This window comes from Rissa tridactyla, chromosome 5 (genome assembly GCF_028500815.1).
Source record: "Rissa tridactyla isolate bRisTri1 chromosome 5, bRisTri1.patW.cur.20221130, whole genome shotgun sequence".
NCBI lineage: Eukaryota > Metazoa > Chordata > Aves > Charadriiformes > Laridae > Rissa > Rissa tridactyla.
This window is the reverse complement of record NC_071470.1, coordinates 50282269-50303618: the sequence shown is the minus strand read 5'-3', so window position 1 is coordinate 50303618 and position 21350 is coordinate 50282269. Positions and strand designations below refer to the sequence as shown.

At 42.0% G+C, this 21350-nt stretch overlaps 1 protein-coding gene across 5 annotated transcripts in view; it reads left to right on the top strand.

Annotated features, from left to right (window-relative positions):
* SNCA (synuclein alpha) overlaps positions 1-21350 on the top strand; it is a 201809-nt gene that overhangs the window by 174287 nt on the left and 6172 nt on the right. For 2 of the 5 annotated variants that reach the window (XR_008466727.1, XR_008466731.1), the window contains 2 exons: positions 9477-9554; positions 15367-15532. The gene's annotated coding sequence lies outside the window, so the exon portion shown is untranslated. Of the gene's footprint in view, positions 1-4095; positions 4134-9476; positions 9555-15366; positions 15533-21350 lie in introns of those variants that run through there. The other 3 variants (XR_008466730.1, XR_008466729.1, XR_008466728.1) reach the window with 3 other exon arrangements.

Here is a 21350-nt window from a genome sequence, read left to right as displayed (position 1 = left end):
ACATATTCTACAGCAGGGCAGCTTGGTAGGTACTGTTCAACTTTATTCTCATCTTTGTTTATATTTCAAGATGGACTGGATTAAAAACTGGTCACGTTTTCTGTGTGTTCTCTAGGAATGACTTCAGCCTAGAACCAAGGTTTCCTACAGGGCATTGATGCTGCTTGTAAGCTTAGAGAGTCTCCATGTGGGCATGACTCTCAGGTGGTCTCAAAGCCCTCCCGTGATGTTAAGTCAGTCTGTACACTTTATAGTGAATTCACTTGTGGCTAGAATATTTTCCCCAAAGACACGCTTCACGTGAGTTTTTGCTGAATATCAATGAAATGAAAATAATTTGTGAAACAGCATGTGCACCAAAATTAATATGGACAGTAGAAATGTGATTATGAAGAGTAACAAGGTCATGAAAATGTACCAGGTGACCTCTTTGTTTGGTCAAAACATCTCCAGTGATGAATGTGAACACTTGAACTGAACTTCTTACAAAGAATTACTGCAGATAGTCCTTAGTGCAGTTAAAGCCCATTCGGAAAAAATACAATATTCTTTTGCCCCAGACAGAAGCAGAATTTGTCAGATTCACCTTGAATTATTCGTTGAACTGAGGGCACCACTTTCGCACCTGTTAAATCCACAACAAAAGTCCTCCCTGTTTCAGTGCTGAAACATCAAGTCTGTGCTCTGCATGATGTGTGGGGACCATTTTATTAAACAAGCTAAGACTTACTGCCAAGGTAGACTGTTCCATTCAGCTGTTGGGCAGCTTCAGGAAGGCGAAAGGGGACTTGTGCTGGGCCTGAGACAATATGATCGCTTGACTACTGAGTATGAAAGGAAGAAGTCCACTAAGCTCAAAAGTTAGGTTAGAATTTTGATTTGCTGAAGATAATGTGAGCTAAAGTGCATCTGGTCTAGTATTGTAGATATAAATTTGATCCAAAATATGAATTTGACAGAGGTGGTGTTGATTGGCAAGTAAAGAAGATTTAGCAAGCAAGTTGAAACGTAGGCAGAATGCTGATGTTCTTCTGTAAATTCCAGCCTATTAGCTACTGCTTAGGGATTAACATAGGAAAGCAATGTCTCCTTTGATTCATTTTTTTAAAATTATGTTAACTGTTTCTAGGAAATGTTTTAATATGAGAGTGATATTACCAGTTTCCCTCTCTGCCTTTCGTAATGAAGTAAACATGGCCAAAGACCACTCTAAGTTGTGCAAAGGCTTTTGAGAAAAACATTTTGCAGGCTACCTGACAGCCAGGATAACTTGAACTGCCAGGATTCATTTTTCTTAGAAAATCTGGAGTAAATGCATCACAAGTTGTTCATTTAATGTAAGTGTACTTCCAGGCTTAAAAGTAAATCTGACCTGAAAACATTATTCATGAGTCATAGTCCACGGACATCTGTGCCGACAGTGAGGCAAAGCTGAGCAAAAATACATTTGCAAATATTCTCCTTACCTCTAATTCATATAATTTAATAAATGTTTACTATAGTTTTAATGGATCTAGTAAATCATGCCAAAGGATGCCTATGGAACTAATTTTCTAAAGCAATTAGAGATGACTATTTCATTTGGTATTTTGTTGTATCAGTTCTCAAAGCAGTGTCTCCAAATTGCCAAGGAGATATGGAGCAAATCATCACCAAAGGGACTGGCATGATGTTCACACTGGGATCAGCCTCTTGCTTAGGGGTCTGGGCACCTGCTGTTCACAAGGGTGCTACATCCCAGCAGCGCCTGCTCGCTCCAGTATCTCCAGGCAATATTGATGGTGTTCACACATGGCTGCTGCAGTGCACACCACCGCTAGGTACCTGGAACTGCATTTGTTTGAGGCACTGTACTGTCAGAAAACTTCTCTAGAGAGCAGACTGTCGTCAGGTGCTTAAGTTAGGCAGTCAGGGTGCCCATCAGGAATGCTGTTGTCTGAGTATAAGCAGCGGAAACCTCCTATCTTGTTGACCAGAAGGGTGTGCTGTCCTTCCTTAGGTTACAGTTGTTCCCAGCTGGTAAGGAGAGACTGAGCACCACGGTGTCTATTGGGGCACTCTCAGCCATTTCATGGGTGCGTCCTGTTCCTAGTCCTGTTCTCACCACCTGCTAAGTCAGCCTAAACTTTGAGAGTTCGAGGTCTGGGTTGTCAGGGTTTCTTTCTTACTGTTCTAGTTTTCCAGTCAAAGAGGAGATGGGGCGGTAGTATCCAGCTGGAGGCAGGAGAGCTGTCGTTCTGCATATGTCACTGGTTTTGTTTTTAATTTGGTTTTGCGATTTCAGAGGCAGCCCAGTCTTGGCCTCTGCTTAGGCTCAGTACATAATTGCATTGCCTCTGCTGGCTGCACTTGACTGTCACCATCCCAGGAAATTGTTAAAGTGACTGGAATCCAGCTTCCAGAGAACCTGGAGACTTTCAGGATCCGTTGCTGTTCTATGCACTGAACTGTTTCCTCTCTGAAAGAGCGCCTACTTTGCCAGTCTTTGGTAAAGTATTTCCACAACACAGCTGCTGTTTAGAGGACGAAGGCTGGCCCGCTAAGACTCCTAGAGAGCAAAAGGAGATTGGTAGGTGCCAGGCACAGTGGCAGAGAGAGGAACTCTGCTCCAGACGCCTGCTTGACCTCATTCTCAGGAGCTGCACTTCAAACAGCAAAATAATTAGCTATCTTAGACTTTGTTTGGATAGAGAGGTTGCCCACCGGTTGGGTTGCCGCAGCAGCAGGTTTGCAGCGCGCTGCTCGGGGAAGGTGGGAAGGAACACAATTCCTCAGTCATGTTTGCTTCTGTGGTGCAAAGTCTCATTGGGGTACGACTGAGCAGGAAGCTGAAGTTTTTTAGGGTTAGGGCATGATTTAGAAAAAAGCAAGGAAAGCAGCATGCCTGTTCATGATCCCTGTAGAGGTTTACTGAATTGGCCTCTTCATAAGTGAAAACTAGCAGCCATTGAAGTAGATTCATTGCCCTCCCTCCTTCTTTGCTCTCTTAGAGATTGCCGCAGAGCTGATTATTGAGTGAAAGCAGTGATGGATCAGAGCTGGAGGGATTTCTACTCCCACTTCACACATTGTTTTAAAGACTCTTGCACTGATTGATGTTGGCAAAATTGTGCATGGTTGTTGCTTGCACAGGTGAAACGGCTGCAGTTACCGCATGGTAGTTTTTGGAATTAAAGCAAGCTGCGATCGAGCCATACCCATCATCCATGTTATTGTTTTATCCACCAGCAGAAAAGCAGTGGGAAATGTCCTTAAATCAGCTTTTATTCTAAAGAACAGTAGCACACAGAGATGGTTGCACGGGCTGGGTCTGCTCTTTATGAGACATTATTTGATTCTTTTAATTTGATTTCTTCTATTTCAAGCAGAAATCTGTGAACCAGAAATCAAAGAAAATTTGATTTCAGAAGCACCTGAACACAATATGTTTGAACCAAAATATTTCCCTCACTCGGCAGCTGCTCCAGGGGACCATAATATTCTTGTTGCCAGCAATGAGGTCTGCGGAGCAGCAAGGGAGCCCCCAGGGTGTCTGTCTCCTGGGCATCCCTGCTCCACACGTCGCTTCAGAGCAGCCCAAACCTTCCAGCTCCTCCATCCCAGCACTATCGCGGGAACACTGGCACTTCTAAGAGCCTTGTACCCAGCTCTGGTTTAGGGATTTCAGGGTATTACTCTAAAGGTGGGAGCAGAGTGTGGTCAGGTTCTGCACCTTCAATTCATTAATTCAGTACCCAGGAACACAGAAGTGTGTTCAAGAAATCAAAATCTCAAAGTAACTGGACAAGAGTGAAATGTCAGACTCTCTTACGTTTCTGCATTACTTGTAGGCTTTCTGTACACAGCATTTTAAATTATTTAGATCAGAACAGAATATGCATGCCACAAACTGGGAACGCTTAGACACTCCTAGGTATATCAGGCATAGCTTTTTATTTCCAATGGGATTTATAAAACAAACCAGTTAGTTAGCTCCAAACATGGCACAGTAGTGTTCACTCCTCTTCCCTGAATAAATCCAACTTCTGCCTAGCAGGGTTGACTGATTTTAGAGGTAATTCTGAAGAATGATTTAATTTCTGTTTTCCTTTCCAGTGCCTAGGCTGCCAGCATCTGACAAAAATATTCCCGAGGTAAATGTTACTACTCATGGTCCTGTGGTCCCATTGCAAATTATTCACCTTTGTGTATTGTAAAGGGTGATAAAAAAACATTGGGAGTGATCCAAACATTTGCTTATAATAGCATTGTAGATCTAATTCCTCTCTTCCTGGTGACATTCTCAGATGCGTAAAGTGACTGGATCTTTTCCAGGCCCTTCTGTACAGCTTAGAGAAGTCCTTCCAGCAACTCATTACTGAGTTACAATAAGCATGATAGACTGATTAGACTAATAGTTGGCTTGGATTATGACTTACAGGCTTTCCACTTTAATTTAGATGCATACAATACAGAGTGTAACAACCACACAATTACACAGACTATTTCTTAGAAATTGCCCAGCAGGGATGGATGATCCCTGTTCAAATTTTCTGCTGAAAATTATAAATATATGAGCAGAACTGCACTTTCAGCTTCTCTCTGTTATTTTTTTTTCACAGCTGAGGAATATTTCTGTAAGCCCGAGGATACATCCATGTGTCTCTGGACTTACCTTTTTTTGTGTTAAGAATTTGGCTAGAGAGCCAAGTTGAGTTTATACTACGCAATAAGACTCAGAGATATAACAGTCGTGATCTCTGTTGATGTCAAGAAAAGTCCTGCAAATGCCATAGGACTGAGTTCTGAATAATTTTGGGGGTGTTCATATAGTTTCAGAAATTTCAAGGCAAAAATCATAGTCTTCAAGTACACGAATTTTACTGACTCCACACTGTAAAACTGCTGGATGTTCTGTTCTTCAGATGATGCTTGAATCTCTATGCTTTTCTTTCTCAGACTAGAATGTTAGTAAGCCAGATAGCAAGCCTGCTTCAGATTGATTTAACCTGGAACAACATCTTTCATATAATCAAGTTATTTCATAGCTGAGGTTCAGGACGCATTTGTTATTTTCATCTTCTGGTAGTTTTAATTTTGGTTTCGGGTACAGATGAAGCAACGCTCTTCCAGAGGAAAATCTGATGAGCCTGATAGAGTCTAAGCAGAGACTTTATTATCTAGTCTCGACTTACTTGCACGCACAAGTAGGTGTACGCTTACCTGTGTATGCTTTCCCAGGTGAGCTTGGCTTATGCTTCTGCCCACTGTACTGGTGTGGGCGAGGGGTGCCCAGCTCCGCACCCAGCATATAGAAGAACCAAATCTAAGCTATCAACACAGCATAGACATCCCTAAGAAACTAATCGATATTCTAGAGGGGGAACAGAAGGGGGGTGTCCCCCCTTTTCTGTTCCTTATAAACTGTCTGTCATTTCAGTGATGTGTCCTTGTCTGCTCTTCATCACATAGTATCTAGTTTGATCTTTTTTCAATTGCTCTGAAAAGACTTTCTTCTCTCTCCTGGGACACTTTTACCTATGCTTTATCTTTTCAAGCTGCTTCTTTGAGCTGAAATCCCTCCAAACTGTTCTTAAAAGTTCAGCCCCGCCTTTATTTTTAAAAAATGCAGTATTTTTTGACCAGCTAATTCCCAACAGTTATTCAACAGTTGTGAATTTTTTTTCTTTTTTTTTCCTCTTTCCATTCAGGCCTGCCCTGGCCATTTCTGTTACATTTCAGACAAGGGAATGCTGCAAATCTGGGGTTGGTTCTCAGGTTGCACTGAGAGCAGGTTGTGACATGTGTGTTCATCAGATGCAGATGGGGCTCACAGAATCAGCTCTCTTCACCTCCTCTGGGATTTCCAGGCCCTAGAAACATCATACTAGTGGTCTACGCAGGTGATCCAGAGAGAAATTGCTTTCAGCTGCTCATGCACCAGGCCAACCACTTTAATACCACTATATTACCAGGCTCATATATAGCTGAGTCTTGGTTTTAAGACCAGCTACTCTTAAAAGAATGACAGGTTGTTCAATTGCAGGTAAAAAAAAAAAAAAAATTAACAATGAACATACAAGTTTGAACTTCTGGGGGTGACTCCTGCTTTTGTTTAGGCATATGAAACTCATTTCTTTAAAATAAACTCGGGAATTTCCATCCTCCTCTGCATAGCATATAACAGCATAGTGCATTAGGCAACCAGAAGTTCACTTCTAAGTCAGAAACTAATTAATTTAAAGACCTACACAGAGGGTCACAACTTCAGGAGGTAAAAGGTTGCCGTGGTCTGTGTTTTTGTAATAGCTCCATGATGGCATTTTCACTGACCAGGAGCTGGATTTCCCTGATGGTTTCCCAGGTGCTGGCATGGATAGACTTCAAGAGGAGTTCAGGAATACACCTGGATTCTTACTACTTACTTTGCTGTTGACCTAGAGAATGGCTTGTTCTTACTTTTAAGTAGGGCTGTAATTGGGAATGCGGCCCTGTTTGTCGATTTGGCAGATAATGGGCTTTTTTCACTACTTCTCCTCCTCCTCTTCAGTCCAGTCTAAATTCTCAGCATCTAATGTAATGCTCTCTGCTCACTCTTCTTTTAAGTCTGTAAGATTTCAAGGTAGGTATGAGTTTGCCTGAAATCTAATTGTGGCAGCTTCTGGATTTGATGAGTACTACTGACACAGATTGAGGCATCATGAAGGGAATCCCAGCCACACACTGAAAATATGAATTCTCTGTCATGCTAATGTTAATGTTCTTTCTCCTGGTAACGTCCTCTTACTTCTTCCCACACCCGCACCTCAAACTCCCACTCTACAGAGGCTTCCTTTGTGCATGATTAGTCACTGCCTCTTCCTGCCAAAATAAACCTACCTACTTTTTTCTTGTTATCATGCTTGTGGGGGCCCTGAAATTCTCTCTCACTTGCTTTGTTTGAGCAGTTCTTGTCTTTTTCATTTCTTTCCTTCATCTTTGCCATTAGAAAGTATTCATTGCAGAGCTTGAGAGGCCAGGAGAGGTCAGGAGAAGTTGCGTGTGCCCTTTCGATCAACTGTTAACTAATGGTAGGAAAAATTTTTGCAAAGAGCTGCGCTCAATATTAAGCCGTTTCAGTGCAGCTTTAAAAATTGTGCAGCTTTTGTGAATTTTGCATTGCAGTTTGGTGGTAAAGCAGAGCTATATCCAGCAAAACTGAGATGACTGTAATGGAAACATTTCATTCTGAGATTCTGAAACTTCACCAGTCTTGTGGTTTTGAAGGCAACTTATGATTATGAAAGTACTGCAGAGCCATGCTGCCTTACAGAATGCCAAAAAAGGACTACAATTAACTTATAGAATATTTCTTTTTAAATATTAGGAAAATTTGTTCTAACCTCCCTCCTGAGGGGCAGCTTTGAGTGTTCAAACTGAATTCCAAACACTTGTTGACCTATACACTAGCCTGGTGATATAGTGATATCAAAGAGGCTATAGAAAGGATGGACACGAGTAATAACACAACTAGAGTAGTCTCAGTGCCAGGCTCCAGAAAATTTATTGCATCCTCAGAAGATACAGGTGGAATCTGTATTAATATTTTTTAATTCAAATGTCTTTTTCTCAAAGTGTCTGACAGCTCTTGCAGGGCTAGACCTTCTGAACTTAGGGAATACAATCTAAGGTGACAGATCCTTTTGTAAACTTACACATTGAAAGCCTTCTTATGGTAGAGGAAAGGTGGTCCAAGACACAATCTAAGCAGCTCATCTGAGAGCACTGGAGATTTCTGACTGTTGCAAGTCACTTCAAGATCACTGGATGCAACAGCAGCTTTGCTTCAAAGGAAGTCTTGTGCACGGATGCTCTTGCTGTCATATCTTAACTGGCCCACCAGAGTGCCTAGTCAGTGCAAATATTCAGACAGGCTGTGTGCAGGAAATATCACTGTATTTAGTAATAATTTTGTCTGGTCATGTTTTAGAAAATAGATGGGAATATAAAGTCAGGGGCATGTGTCAGGAATAAACCTTGCATCTTTCTGAATAGGATCTGCAAGTTCTCACAGCAGTTAAGTATGGATTTACCTACTGAATACAGCTTGTGGGGAGAGGGGGAGCTAATTAAGGGGACATTCGACATTATCGAGTATTTAGCCCCCAAACGTGCCCGGAGGAGGGCGGTGCTCAGGACGCCGGACCCAGCCAGGGAGCATCTCCCAGGGTGGGAAGCTGCCGGCAGCGCTTGGTTTTGCTGGCGTTACATCGCCATCTGGTGACTTGCCGGGGAGGGCAGCCCTTAAACCCGACATTTGTCACTGCGGCCACTACCACTAGAACCAGCAAACACTCTTGAGGTTGTGGGTATATGGAAAACAGACTCAGACCTCAAATACAGTGAGTGAGTGTACTGGTAACTTTTACTAAAGGCATCTTTTCACCTTGACATTGAAGGGAAAACTCTTTGAGGGTTGAAGAGTTACTACCTGCTAAAAGTACAACTGTAGGTGTAAAATGTATTTATATATTCACTAACGGTTTTCTCTAGATAAATAGTACGAAAGTTTTAATTGCAATTCAGTTTGAGCACATTAATTACACTAATTAGAAAGTCAGCATGATGAGTCTTATCAGCAAATAGCACCATGTTTTAAAAATATAGCTTAGTAAATCATAATTTAAAGAAAAATATTGATCTGAGCCCCAGAAAACTTCGCATATGGTGAAGTTAAATATTAATAGTAGTGTTTAGCTGGAAGGATTTCCTGAAAGTATAACATTAGCAGATCATCTCTTTTTTAACCTGTCTAAAGTTCCTGTAAACACCTATCAGCACAATGCTGAGTGTGCCCACTGCTGACCAAGCTTAAAATAACGGTCAGTGTTTCATATACACCCTTTGGGAAATCAGAACAAAAGAACCCCCACATTTGGACTAGCTACAGGAGAAGATGTCTGTATTGTGAGGTAGCAATACAGAAAAAAACCGCTCTTGGAAAAGAGTCATTCTAGACTTGAAGGAACTAAGAAGAAATCATCATCTACGACCAATATTATTTATCTTGGCTTGAAAGAGAGACACATCTGTTCACTTCCTAGAGGCACAAACAAGCCATTGCAGAATGAATATCTGATTACATAAATAAAAATAATCATAGATGGAGCAGTGAGGACAGAGCCATGGCTATTCAGGAAATCCACTATAATTCCTACACATGCTGCTTAATTTTGCAAGTCCTGCATTATTTTAGTAGCAGTTAGTGAACTCAATTGTCTATATAAAAGTAAGAGAAAGCAAAACTATATTTAATTGCATAACTCGCAAGTCTTAAAGGCTCTACTGGAAACCATTCAAAGTGTACCGGACACAAATGCACATTTTGACTGATCAGTAATCAGAGTATTTCATTTCAAAGAAGCATAACTGCAAAACAGCCTCTGCTGAAAAACAGAGCTTTAAGTATTTGCAGATACACTGTCATGTATTTCTGTTTACAATTCTGGTTTTTATAGCTAATTGGAGGCTGTATTTTTTTCTCCCTACTGAAGAATCTGAGAAAAACGGCTTCTGAGACACCTTGCTGATTAAAGGTGAGTGGGATGAACCCTGTCCATGATGAAGAGTGAATGTGCTCAGTGAAACGATGATCACAGGCTCAGGGAGGCTCCAGGGAGCCAGGTGAAGATCACCAGCACATCATAGTTTGTCTTGCGCTGTGGCATTTTTCTCAAGATCTGCCTGCAAATATTACGGAGGTTTAGTAGTTGAGGCCAGTCACAAAGGGAAAAAAACAAAACTCCCACGTGTAGTTTGTTCATCAAGTTAATTCGTTTAAATGGTTGATCATTAGACTCGGCAAAACAGTATTAATTCTCCCCTTAATTCAGCTTAAGCTTGTAAAGTTACAACTAGCTGCAGTTATATTCATTAGACATTTTGTACTATCCAGTACCATCTTGTATTTGCATTAAGACAGCATACAGGTCAGGTCCTTAAAACATGTAGGAGTTGGTTGTCCAGTCCGAAACCGTCTGCTGGGGTCGCCTTCTAATCACTGTCCTTCCCATTTCTTGGTTTTACTGATGCGCAAGCTGTGACTGAAGCATCTGTGCACATACACATCCCACCTCCTCCAGGAGAAGGTGCAGTGATTTCACGCAGAAAGACACGTTCAGCTCTTAACAGCAGCTGTGGCCTGTCATTTTCAGGTGGTTTGGCGGCTCAGCTGCCTGGTCTTGAGGCTGTTCATCATGACCCTAACAGCCAAACAGCAGAGAACTCGTGTTGATCGGGCAGAGCCGAAAGTGGCCTCCTAGATGGCTGTCTCGGCTTTTTTTCATTTCACAGCTTTACTTTAAGAGTAATCGAGTTTTGCTCTCTTACTGCTGGAACGCCAAGGAGTGGAAAAGACATATCAAAGCTAGAACAAAATAGCTATTCAGGAGTGAGACTAGAAAGTCCTTTTTCCCTTTCTTTTTTCAATTGTCTCCTAACAATGGCTCCTACTAGGCAAAGTTTCAAGAGCAAAACCACCAGGCCTGCACAAAAAGCAATTAGGGCTATTCTGTGAAAATACATGGATTTAAAAAAAACCCCTAATCTTAATGGGAGGAGAAACTGCCATTCAAACTCTTTATAGACCCATGACTCTCCATTTTGCTGTTGTCAGATCGTTTACTCGTGGCAGTTTTCGTTTGCGAGGTCTGAATGTACCTTATCAGACACCTGTGCCATGGCGTGGCGCGGGGCTTGGAGCTGGGACTGCAGCCCTCGCTTGGAAAAACAGCGTCGCTGACAGAGGAAAACTGGTGGATTGAACAACCTGGCCTTAAAAAATCTGCACACATTACCACAGATAGGAAGGCTGTAGTTTGAGGCTCTGGCCTCAGACCTGCCTCGCCTTTGGGCTAGCACAAGTACTTGTGCAGTCAGGTGACAGGCAAGACTCGAGGAGCTGAAAAACTGCCTGGCCAAAACTATTAATGAGGTTTATTTTTCAGCCTGCTCAGTACCCCAGTATATTCACAGAGCAGCTTGTGCTAGCACAAGGAAGGAGTGTGGGAAGAAATGACTGGGGAGAAGGGCAGGACTGCCTCTTTCGATGGCTGTGCTTGCTTAGGTAGGTTGGAAGTGTCCTTTGAAGTACAGCCAAAGGCTAGTCGTCTGAAAACGTTTTGAGTCACTGCACAGCCCAGCTTGATTCCCTCTCCTTTGGAAAGCGCAACTCAGACTGTTCATGCTTCTAGGGAATTTAAAATTTGGATACTTAGCGTGGGAGGTAACCTGGAGTAAACTTTGGGGGAAAACAATCAGACTGGGTCTGATTCACCATCACTGAATTCACCGTCACTGAATTGATTCAAGTACCTAAAGGGGGCCTACAGGAAAGATGGGGAGGGGTAATAGTTTTAAACAGAAAGAGGAGAGATTTAGACTAGACATTAGGAAGAAATTCTTTACTGTGAGGGTGGTGAGGCACTGGAACAGGTTGCCCAGAGAAGCTGTGGATGCCCCATCCCTGGAAGTGTTCAAGGCCAGGCTGGATGGGGCTTTGAGCAGCCTGGTCTAGTGGGAGGTGTCCCTGCCCATGGCAGGGGAGTTGGAACTAGATGATCTTTAAGGTGCCTTTCAACCCAAACCATTCTATGATTCTGCGATTCATTGTGTCTTGGTCAGCTTAACAACGCACAGAGAACCTTGCGAGGCTCAGCTTTGCCAGCCAGTGCAACCGAAATGGGAGCAGGCTGACACACACCATGATTTGCTTTTGGCAACTGGTTCCTAAGGCCATGAAAGCTTGACTCATGTCTCTTAGCGGAATGTGTTAGGACAGGATTACAAGGACGTTTCCTCATTGCACGAGAAGGAACTGAGACATAGCCATTGGGCTGCTCTGGAGTCAAGAATTTTGTGAAATGTTTGCAAGACAGCTGTGACTAACTGTGTTGTTAATGCAGAGGTAATGTGGTGTTGTCTATCTGCTAGAAACATTGTGTACACATCAAGTGTACTGGTGGGATAAAAACTTATAGCTTCCTTTAAATTAACAGGTAATTTATCTTGCTTAGACCTTTGAAGTGCATGTTTGCAGACGGCTCTTTAGAGAGTGTCACCTTTAAGGGGTGTCAGTCACCTCCTCTGTCTGACCTGGGAGAGTACCAATATGAAAGGAAAAACACGCTGCTAGCAAGGTTTTTACTGTATGACTTTGTGACCAGAACCAAAGGTTTCTGCTGAAGTTAATCTGTGCTATTTTGTAATAATTCTGATATCAGCAATGAACCAAGCAAAAAATGACCAACCTTTAACCGGGCCTTGCCTAATCTGAGGGTCAGCAAGACGCAGCAGGTCACTGAAGAAAGATTGACAGGGGTGTGGGGGACGTGAAACAGCTGCCTGAAATAGAGCAAACTGCAACAGCAGCATATGCAGCAACAGCAGCAGCAGCTGAGCGGGCCACCGCAGTGCCAGCACTGGTGAGGCCAGAGACGGGCTGTAGACGTTTATAATGAATTCGTCTAGGATGAAGAGATAAAGAAGACCTTGTAAAATCACTTAAGTCAGAACAAACCGTTCAAAGGAAAGCATTACCTGCGAGGACTGTGATCATAGCAGGAAAAATGAAGGTCGTTCCAACTTTGCAGCAAAGGTGCACTTGTTTTAAGAAAGGCAGCAAAATCCTTTGTGTGTGAAACATGTCAGAAAGGTTTTAACAAACAAGGTGAAAGCAAGACCCTTTAATTTGAGCCAGTGAATAGGGACAGGACTTAGGGGATCAATACTCATCAGCTACCATTATCAGGGGCAAAATATGATCAGAAGTGATGGAGTTTCACAAATTATCATCACCCACCAGTTGAACTGTGGTAACTTATGTGGCAGTTGATGATCATCATGACCAATTGAAAATACGTCTACCCTGGTAGGACTAACCTTGAGCTGTATCCTTAGGTACCGACTAACCCAGATTGATGTTTAATATTCTAGTCCAATACTGATGACTTTTCCCTTACCTAGAGAATTTACAGTTTGTTTGTCTGAATATATAAAAGTATGTAAATCTAAAGGTAAGGTGGGATTTAGCCTTGGGGCTTCTCCCCAGACATATGTTCTCAGTAAAAAGCAAGTGCTTAAACTAAATTTATGTTTCAGAGCCTGCTTTGACACTTAGCATATGGACTCTTCCAGCATGTTCCAGTCATCAAACAAAATACGTGACCTTCAGTCGTCTTCAAAACAACCTGTTTAGGAGCTCTTCACAATTCCAAAAGTAACATAACTTCAACAAAAAGGTAAATTTGTGTTCAACTGCTGCTGAACAAAATGGTTGGTAGTGAAGAGAGAAAAGGGCTCTTTCTTCCTCCTGACCATCTTGGGGGAGGGTGTATTTTCATATACAGGGAATTTTCAAGGGCTTCCTACTTCACATATATGTGTGACATGTAAGAAGCCAGAGAAGTGCTGGGCTGGCGGATGCAGAACAAAAAAGAAACATGCCTCAGATGTGATCATAGAATCATAGAATCACAGAAGTGCCTAGGTTGGAAGGGACCTTTCAGATCATCGAGTCCAACCATCAACCTAACGCTGACAAAAACCATCACTAAACTGCATCTCTAAGCACTATGTCTACCCGTCCTTTAAATACCTCCAGGGATGGTGCCTCAAGCACTCCCCTGGGCAGCCTGTTCCAATGCTTAATAACCCTTTCAGTGTAAAAATTTTTCCTAATGTCCAGTCTAAACCTCCCCTGGCGCAACTTGAGGCCGTTTCCTCTAGTCCTATCACCTGTTACTTGGGAGAAGAGATCAACCAACACCATGATATGTGCATGGCTCTGAAATCATACATCATCTTTTTTTCTGCTGGGTTATTCACCATTAAGTATACCACCAGTTGCCTCACATAAGTTCAGTCAAGCCCCTACTGTGTCCTCAGAGCTATTTACAGTTTGGGGTTGCTCTTGCCTTGATCTGGAGTTCATCAAAAATATATTAGAAGAGGTGTTTTTGTCTTGCCTGCATACCTCGAGAAATATAGCCCTAGCAAGAGTCGTCCTAGTATCCAGAACACTGCAACCGGTTGTGTGTAAGACACAGGTTGCAGAAGGGCACCAGCAGCCAGCGTCTTGCCTCACAGGCACTTCCCTCGATAGTAGCAAAGAGTTGGGCAAAGTTGTTCATTCATTAGAGAAAGGATGAGAGCAGGTTAAGCTGGGAGAACTATAAAATGTAAAATTCTAAAAAACTGAATGCGATAGGTGTAAGTGTTAATTAGGAGCTAATTATCTTCTGTTAGCAACTGGCTCACAGGTGTTCTAAGCCTCACAAAAAGAGACAGGAATTTGTAAGGTAACGACGACAGCATTTTGACTTTGTTGCAAAACCTACGTGTTATTGTCTGCTGCAGCATATTTTAGTAGTTTAATTATGTGCTTTTTTATTTTTTGGAAAGGAGACTTAGGGAAAACAAAGTGTTGCTACATTGAAGGGATAACACCGGTTCTACTTTGCATGCGGCGAGTTCTGTTGCTGGTGGGTGTGGTCAGTCTGAGGTTACATGAGCAAATGCAAGTGCGGAGGCTTGTTTTTCTCTTTCGTCGTCGAGTGCATGTGTTTTCATGTAGAGTCAGAGGAAATCCCAGCACAGAAAGAGGGGTTGGGCAATTGGTAATGTGAGCTTATAGATCTGGAGAGCACCCCCCATCACCCCCCATCCCCCAACTGTCCATGCCAAACTATTGTTTTTCTATAGTGGTATTCAGCCCTACTTGAATACAGCTCTGGTGGGTTATCTTCATGATCCTGTTGGAAAACTAACCTTGAAGCTCAGTCCCAGAACTGAACCCTTAAAATATCCAAGTGAAATGTATTTTTAACTGGTTGGTACCTGTTTGTTCTGCTGACAGTACAGTCCAGTAGTTTAAACAGCGTTCTCTCTGCAATGTTCCCAAGGAAAAATCGTAGAATCATAGAATCATAGGGTCGGAAGGGACCTCTGGAGATCATCTAGTCCAACCCCCCTGCCAGCGCTTTCACTTTGTTAGGTAAATAAACTATGCTCTTTCAGGTTTTTTCCTCATAGGTTTTCTGCAGGCATGTAAAACATTGAGCGAAAATACAGGGAAAATACTGATAGAGACAATCTCTGCAGAGATAGAGGAGTAGAAAGGGTTCTTTCAAAGGAAGCAAAAGCAGAGGAGAAAAGGAAACAGAAATGTCTGTAGCCTAGGAGAGAGTGGTATGAGGCAATGTGCAGCTGATAAATTCGGGTAAATCTTCTAACCATGATTTCTGGGTAATCTATCACAAAAAAATGAAGGCATTCATTGATGTATAAACCATTCTTTGTATCGTTGGTAGAGGCAGAATTGTGAAGGATTGTTTCTTTTCATCTTTGAAGGAGCACTCTGCTGTTTGTGGCCCATTTCTGAGAAAACAAATTTCCAAATACTTGCTCAGAAGACTGCTCTGAAACAAAAAGACATGGGCATAACAAGAAATAGTTGCTGTCTGCTTCTGTACATAAAATTGTTGTCCTATGCTTCTCCAGCACTACCCTACTCGCCTCCCGGCCACATGTGCTGGTGACAAACTTGTGGTAGCAGACCTTGCCGGAGTTGATCAAGTCTATTCTGACATGATACCTGATTCATTTTTCATCCACAGAAAACCAGAAGTGCTTTTTTGATCGCTTTCTATTATACAGAAGCAAGAAACAAAATAGCAAGCTGATTTAGTACCAGTGCTTGTTGCCATCTTCATATTCGTCCTATGACAGACTACTCCACAGCGAGGTCTCTCAAGCTTTCTGCAGATGTAATTTTGACTAAGTGCGTGAACTTGTGCATTTGGGCTACCAGGTCCAACACTCATAAGTGGCAAAACTCTGTATGACTCAAATTAAAACAGACAAGCTGAGGAACGGACTCAGATCTTCCTTGTTTTTCTCCGTATCATGCTTCTGAGTTGCTGGTATGGTCTTGTACTCAGGCTGTGCCCTCTCATCACCACGTTGTAGCTGGGTCAACAGGAGGGAGTTACCTGGGCTGCTCATCGTTGTTTGGAAAACAGGAGAGAATGCATGAAATCCTAGGTATTTTCTTTTTTTTTTCATGTATTTTGATTAAGCAATCAAGGTTACAAAGGCTCTGCTAACCTTAAAATTAATGATTGGGAAAAAATATTACTTTAAAAAAATAAGAGGAATCTTTAAATAATCTATCTTTGTACAGAGACTAAAAGTACCTAAAATGCTTGAGCAAGGGAAAAATAAGTAAATTAGCCCAACTATGGATGGTAATATATCGTGTAAATAGATCGGTTCAACTAAGGGATTCAAATTTCTCTTTTTAACTCTTAACTACCTCTTAAACAAATTATATTCTCAGGCAAAAGGTATGTCACAAATGTAAAACTAAAAAGGTGCAATTTACATTTTGAACTGATAAAAGGAAAGAAAAACTGCATTTCAATGGCTTAGCCACCCTTTGTCACATCTTTTGTAGCTCTTCAGACAGCATCAACTTAACACCATTATTTTGAGTAAATGTGCTATTTTCCTTTGCAGTTATTACGCAGAGTTCACCAGAGAACAACCAAATGATCTGAATATGCCTCTCACAGACCCTGTTTTATTCCACCGCGAAGCTGCTTGCTGGCCATAGGTGGAAAAGTGTGTATTTTTCTCGCAGTATATATTGAGTTTCTGTAATTTTCCAGGAAACCCAGGAACTCCCTTTTTTAAACATACATCTAAATGCATGTCAGGCAAAGCAAAGAAAGCCATACCAACCTCGATTTTTCCTCAGCCAACTGAGAAACAATTTCAAATCTTTGACCAACAGGGAGAGGATTCCTAACCTGAACTCTTTGTAGGAAGGAGATTGCCAGTATGGAGAAAACGAGGCTGATGCCAGCAAGCATTTCACACTGATCTGCTTGAAAATAACATTTACATTTTATTTCAATTGTATTTTTCAGCTTATTCTCTTTATATATTAAAATTTAGTAATAATATTCTAATTGCTGTTTATTTTAGTACAAAGGATAATAAAGCTTGCAGGAGGGGGATATTAAAAAGGATATTAGGAGATTATAGAATAATGATAAAGTAAAAATTGCTGCTGCTCAAGCAGATATTGACCATACAAAGGAAATTAGAACAAAGTCTTGTGGAGAAAAAAAAAAAAGAAGAAACGAGTCAGTTGTGTAGAGAGAATGCGATCAAGTTCAGCAGAGTTTGCATCAGTTTTCAATACTCTGACCTACAGAAATAAATGCTTGAGCACTGAAACTAGATAAAGATGATGATTCAAAAGGTTAAGAAAGACACAGGGAAACAGGTCCTAAAGGTTAAAAAAGACCAGGAAAACAGGATATTCTCCATCCCAGAGATCTGGCTCAAGGTGTCAAAGGTTTTATTTTTTTATTTTAAATAAACACCTAAGTGAAATGTCATAAATACAGTGACTATCGAATAACAAATTAATAACTTTTTTTTTGAGAAAGATTAAAAAATGAGTTGTGCAAACATTGCATGCTGTCGTCTGACCTCAGAATGCACGGAATTCTGAAGCCTGACAGAGAAAAATAGAAACATTGTGCAGTGGTAAATGGCAGACTGAGGCAAACTAACCTCTCTATCTGGGAGACGTACCATTTTTTTTTAAGACAAGAAAGTTGAATAGTTTTAATCTACTTACCCTTAAGCACAGTATTTGATTTCGTACCACCAGAAAAAATTACTGTTCAAACTGAGGGAGACAAGACTTAATGTAGATAAAAAGCTGCTCAAAGGGCATAGAGCAGTCAGGAGACATCTGGCCGGGGGAAGTAATAAGGAGCAGGTTTGGGGATGATCTCTGTGGGCCTTTACGGTTGTGCAGATGAGGCTTTAACACATAACCTAACAATTATTTCCAAGTGTTTGATACTGCATGGTATGGACTGTGCCTATTCCAGGTGCTCAGCATATACAGAGGTGCTCCAGTAGTAGATGGTGCGTATGACAGGAGAAGTTCTGCATCTATGGTAGCAATGCTGTGACTGGCCCCACACAGGCTCTTCAAGGAAACCAGACAGCTCACTAGGACTTGCTGACTGATCCCAGAGCAAATGCCGTGCTAAACGGCAAATCACTTAAGAAGCTCAGAGCTATTTTTTGAGCACCATGGAGAAGCTGAGGAAGGTGAGGAGCTTCTGTCTCAAGGCAGGGGAGGCAGAGGTGGCTCTGAAAGAGGGCAGGCCAGCACTGTCATCACAACATCAAGTTGGACGCGTTCCAGGGTCCAAAACTCAGCATTTAAAGAAGGCTCTGACTGAGCTGCTCGGTTGTTAGCATCTTTGTATGGCTGCTGTCCCTTAGCAAAATGAGACATGGATCTCTTCAGATGTTGTCACTTTTTCACACATTATGACAAAGGGTGAGATTTCTACTAATCCCTCTGCTTGGCTGAACAAAGCTATCCTAGTGAACGGCAAATAAACAGATAGAACATAACAAAGAAAAGATTTTGTAAGGCTATTACCACTAAGCTTGAATTTTAAGAAATGTAAAAATAAGAAAAGACAGGCTATTAATTCCATCTAATTCCATCGAAATGACTGGCCTTATTTCTATTCTAATAATCTATTTTAACTCCACATAATTACAATATTGCGTTGATTAGCTCACTGAAATGTAATCTTATTAGTGGTTCGCAAGGTTGCATTTAATCTAGCTGATTATGCTAGCGCATCTCTGAGTAGCTGGTTCTGTATTGTTGTGGCTCCTAATGAACTGTCTGTGCATTAAAATTCACCAAATAAAAGTTATTACCTAGCCTATTCTGATTTCACAGATTTGTTCTGGCGTTCTGCACACAGTAGTCATTTTTCCCTTTATTTGAAGTCTTAGGTAAACTTTCTATTGCTAACAAGCCACCAAAACACTTATAGCATACATTTTCTGTATGTCAGCTTCTATTTGCGGTCTTCATAATTGAAAAAAAAAAAACAACTGACAACCAAAAGACTCAGAAAACCAACAAACTAATCAAACAAACAAACAGCTTTTCTGCCCATGAATAGTAGTATAGCTTGTTCCTGCGCTCTCACTCTGCTGATAACCTCCTTGGGGAAGGGTTCCTGACTTGGTTAGTAGCTCCGCAGCTCTATTTGCAGAAGGAAATTACAGCTGCAAGACAAGCTTTGCAGTGGTTTCACCTTCTTTCAATACTGGATTAGTTCTTATATTAATCCCTATTAAGACAAGTAATTGTTTATAGAGAGCGGCTTTAATAGCAATGCAAAGGTTTTCACTCTGCTTTTGCCTGTATATTGAAAGTCACTCAGCTGTGGAAGATTACACTTCCATCTGGGGACTTGTGCCAAGGGAAAAGGAAGGTCACCGCTTGCAAATGGACAGCAAAAGCACTTTATGCAGCAACTGTGTGTTTGGTACAAGAGTTAAAAGCCGGGACGATGGAGCTACGGCTGGTCAGGAAAAAGGAAATGTGGAACAAAGGAATAATTTTAACCTGGTTGTAAGGATGTTGCAACCTCACCGAAGCTGCTGTAATTACACCGGGGCTGAATTAAGCCATACTGTCTTCAAAGAAACAAGCTGTATCTGGGAAGATGTCGTGGTTTAACCCCAGCTGGCAACTAAGCACCGCGCAGCTGCTTGCTGACCCCCACCCCCTACCCCCCGCAGTGGGATGGGGAGGAGAATGGAAAAAAAAATAAAACTCATGGGTTGCAATAAAGACCATTTAATAGAACAGTAAAGGAAGAGATAATGATAATAATAACAACAGCAATAATAATAATAGACTAACAAGTGGCGCACAATACAATTGCTCACCACCCGCTGACCAATGCTCAGCCTGTCCCCAAGCAGCGATCCCCCGCCCCCAGCCAACGCCCCCAGTTTATATACCGAGCAAGTTAGCATGTGGTATGGAATATCCCTTTGGCCATTTTGGGTCAGCTGTCCTGGCTGTGCTCCCTCCCAGCTTCTTGTGCACCTGCTTGCTGGCAGAGCATGGGAAGCTGAGAAGTCCTTGACTTAGTATAAGAACTATGTAGCAACAACCAAAACATCAGTGTGTTGTCAACATTATTCTCATGCTAAATCCAAAACACGGCATCGTACCAACTACTAGGAAGAAAATTAACTCTATCCCAGCTGAAACCAGGACAGAAGAATAAAAACTGTTAAGTGTTTGAAATAGCCTTTTGGAAGTGCATTAGCTGAACAGCAACATCTTTAGCCGTCCCACCCTCCAGCACCTACCACCACAGAAAGCTGGGAGAGCGCAGTGTGTCCATTTTTCTGCTGTCCTCCTCACTCCTTGTCTATTTTAGTTTCCTGTACCAGGGAAAGAAGCATTTGCCTCTACCCTGTCCGGAAGAGGCTCAGCTTTGCAGGTCTCTGTGAGGGGGGATTTGTGCTGTAAATCTAGAGCTGTGCAGTAGGAATCAGAGACGCTGGTATACATTTTCCAGATGTTTATTGCCTGGGTGTTTAAGGCTGCATTTGCTGTGGCAATTCCTGGAGCTGTTCTAGATACATCTGGTGGGATGAAGAGTTTAAAAAGTTAAATGGCAGTTTGCAGCCAATGGAAAGAGGGAGAGGCAAAGGACCTGGGGCAACAGGCTGGTGTTCAACCTCAAGGTCCACCTTCAGCTACCAGTGTGAGATGGCCTAAACAGCTCAGCGTTTCCTCGCATCTCAGGGGAATCTTGCTCGTGAAACGCTGCCAGAGTGACACTTGGTGCATGCTCTGGTCACTTGCTAAGATGAGGCATTTATTAGCAGCTCTTAAACTGCCCAGCTGTTTCGTGTCAACATATACCTACATTTGGCACCACCAGGATGACCTGTGCTCCGGTGCATGGTGGTTCCGTGGCATTACAGTGCATTTCAAGTGCTCAGACTTGTTTCCATCTATCAAGTTGAGCTTGACCGTGAAGCCAATGGGCCTTACAGCTGTTGCTAAAATGGTGTAAATCTAGAAGTGGAATGAAAGAACATAAAACTGCCTGAATGATTGCAATTATCTTGTAGTTTAAAACAGATGCCTTATACTAAAGGGTGAATAACAATTTCATAGGATCTGTGTGAGCCACCTCAGGCTATTTTTACTTCTACTTAAAGCCACGATGGTGTTAGGAATGAGCAGCCAAACCCAGCTGCCCTCTGTGGGCCACACTGTTTGTCTCACCTGGAGCTGCAGGACAAAGTCACACCATGCCCTGAAAGCCTTTTTAAAATGGTAAGCATGCAAAAATGCTTTTTAATGTTACCAGGGTGTGTGTTGCAATGTTGGTACAGGTGTTCATAGTATACATGGGAAAGAGATGCTATTATGGATACTTAGTCTGCAACAGTAGAAAAAAAAA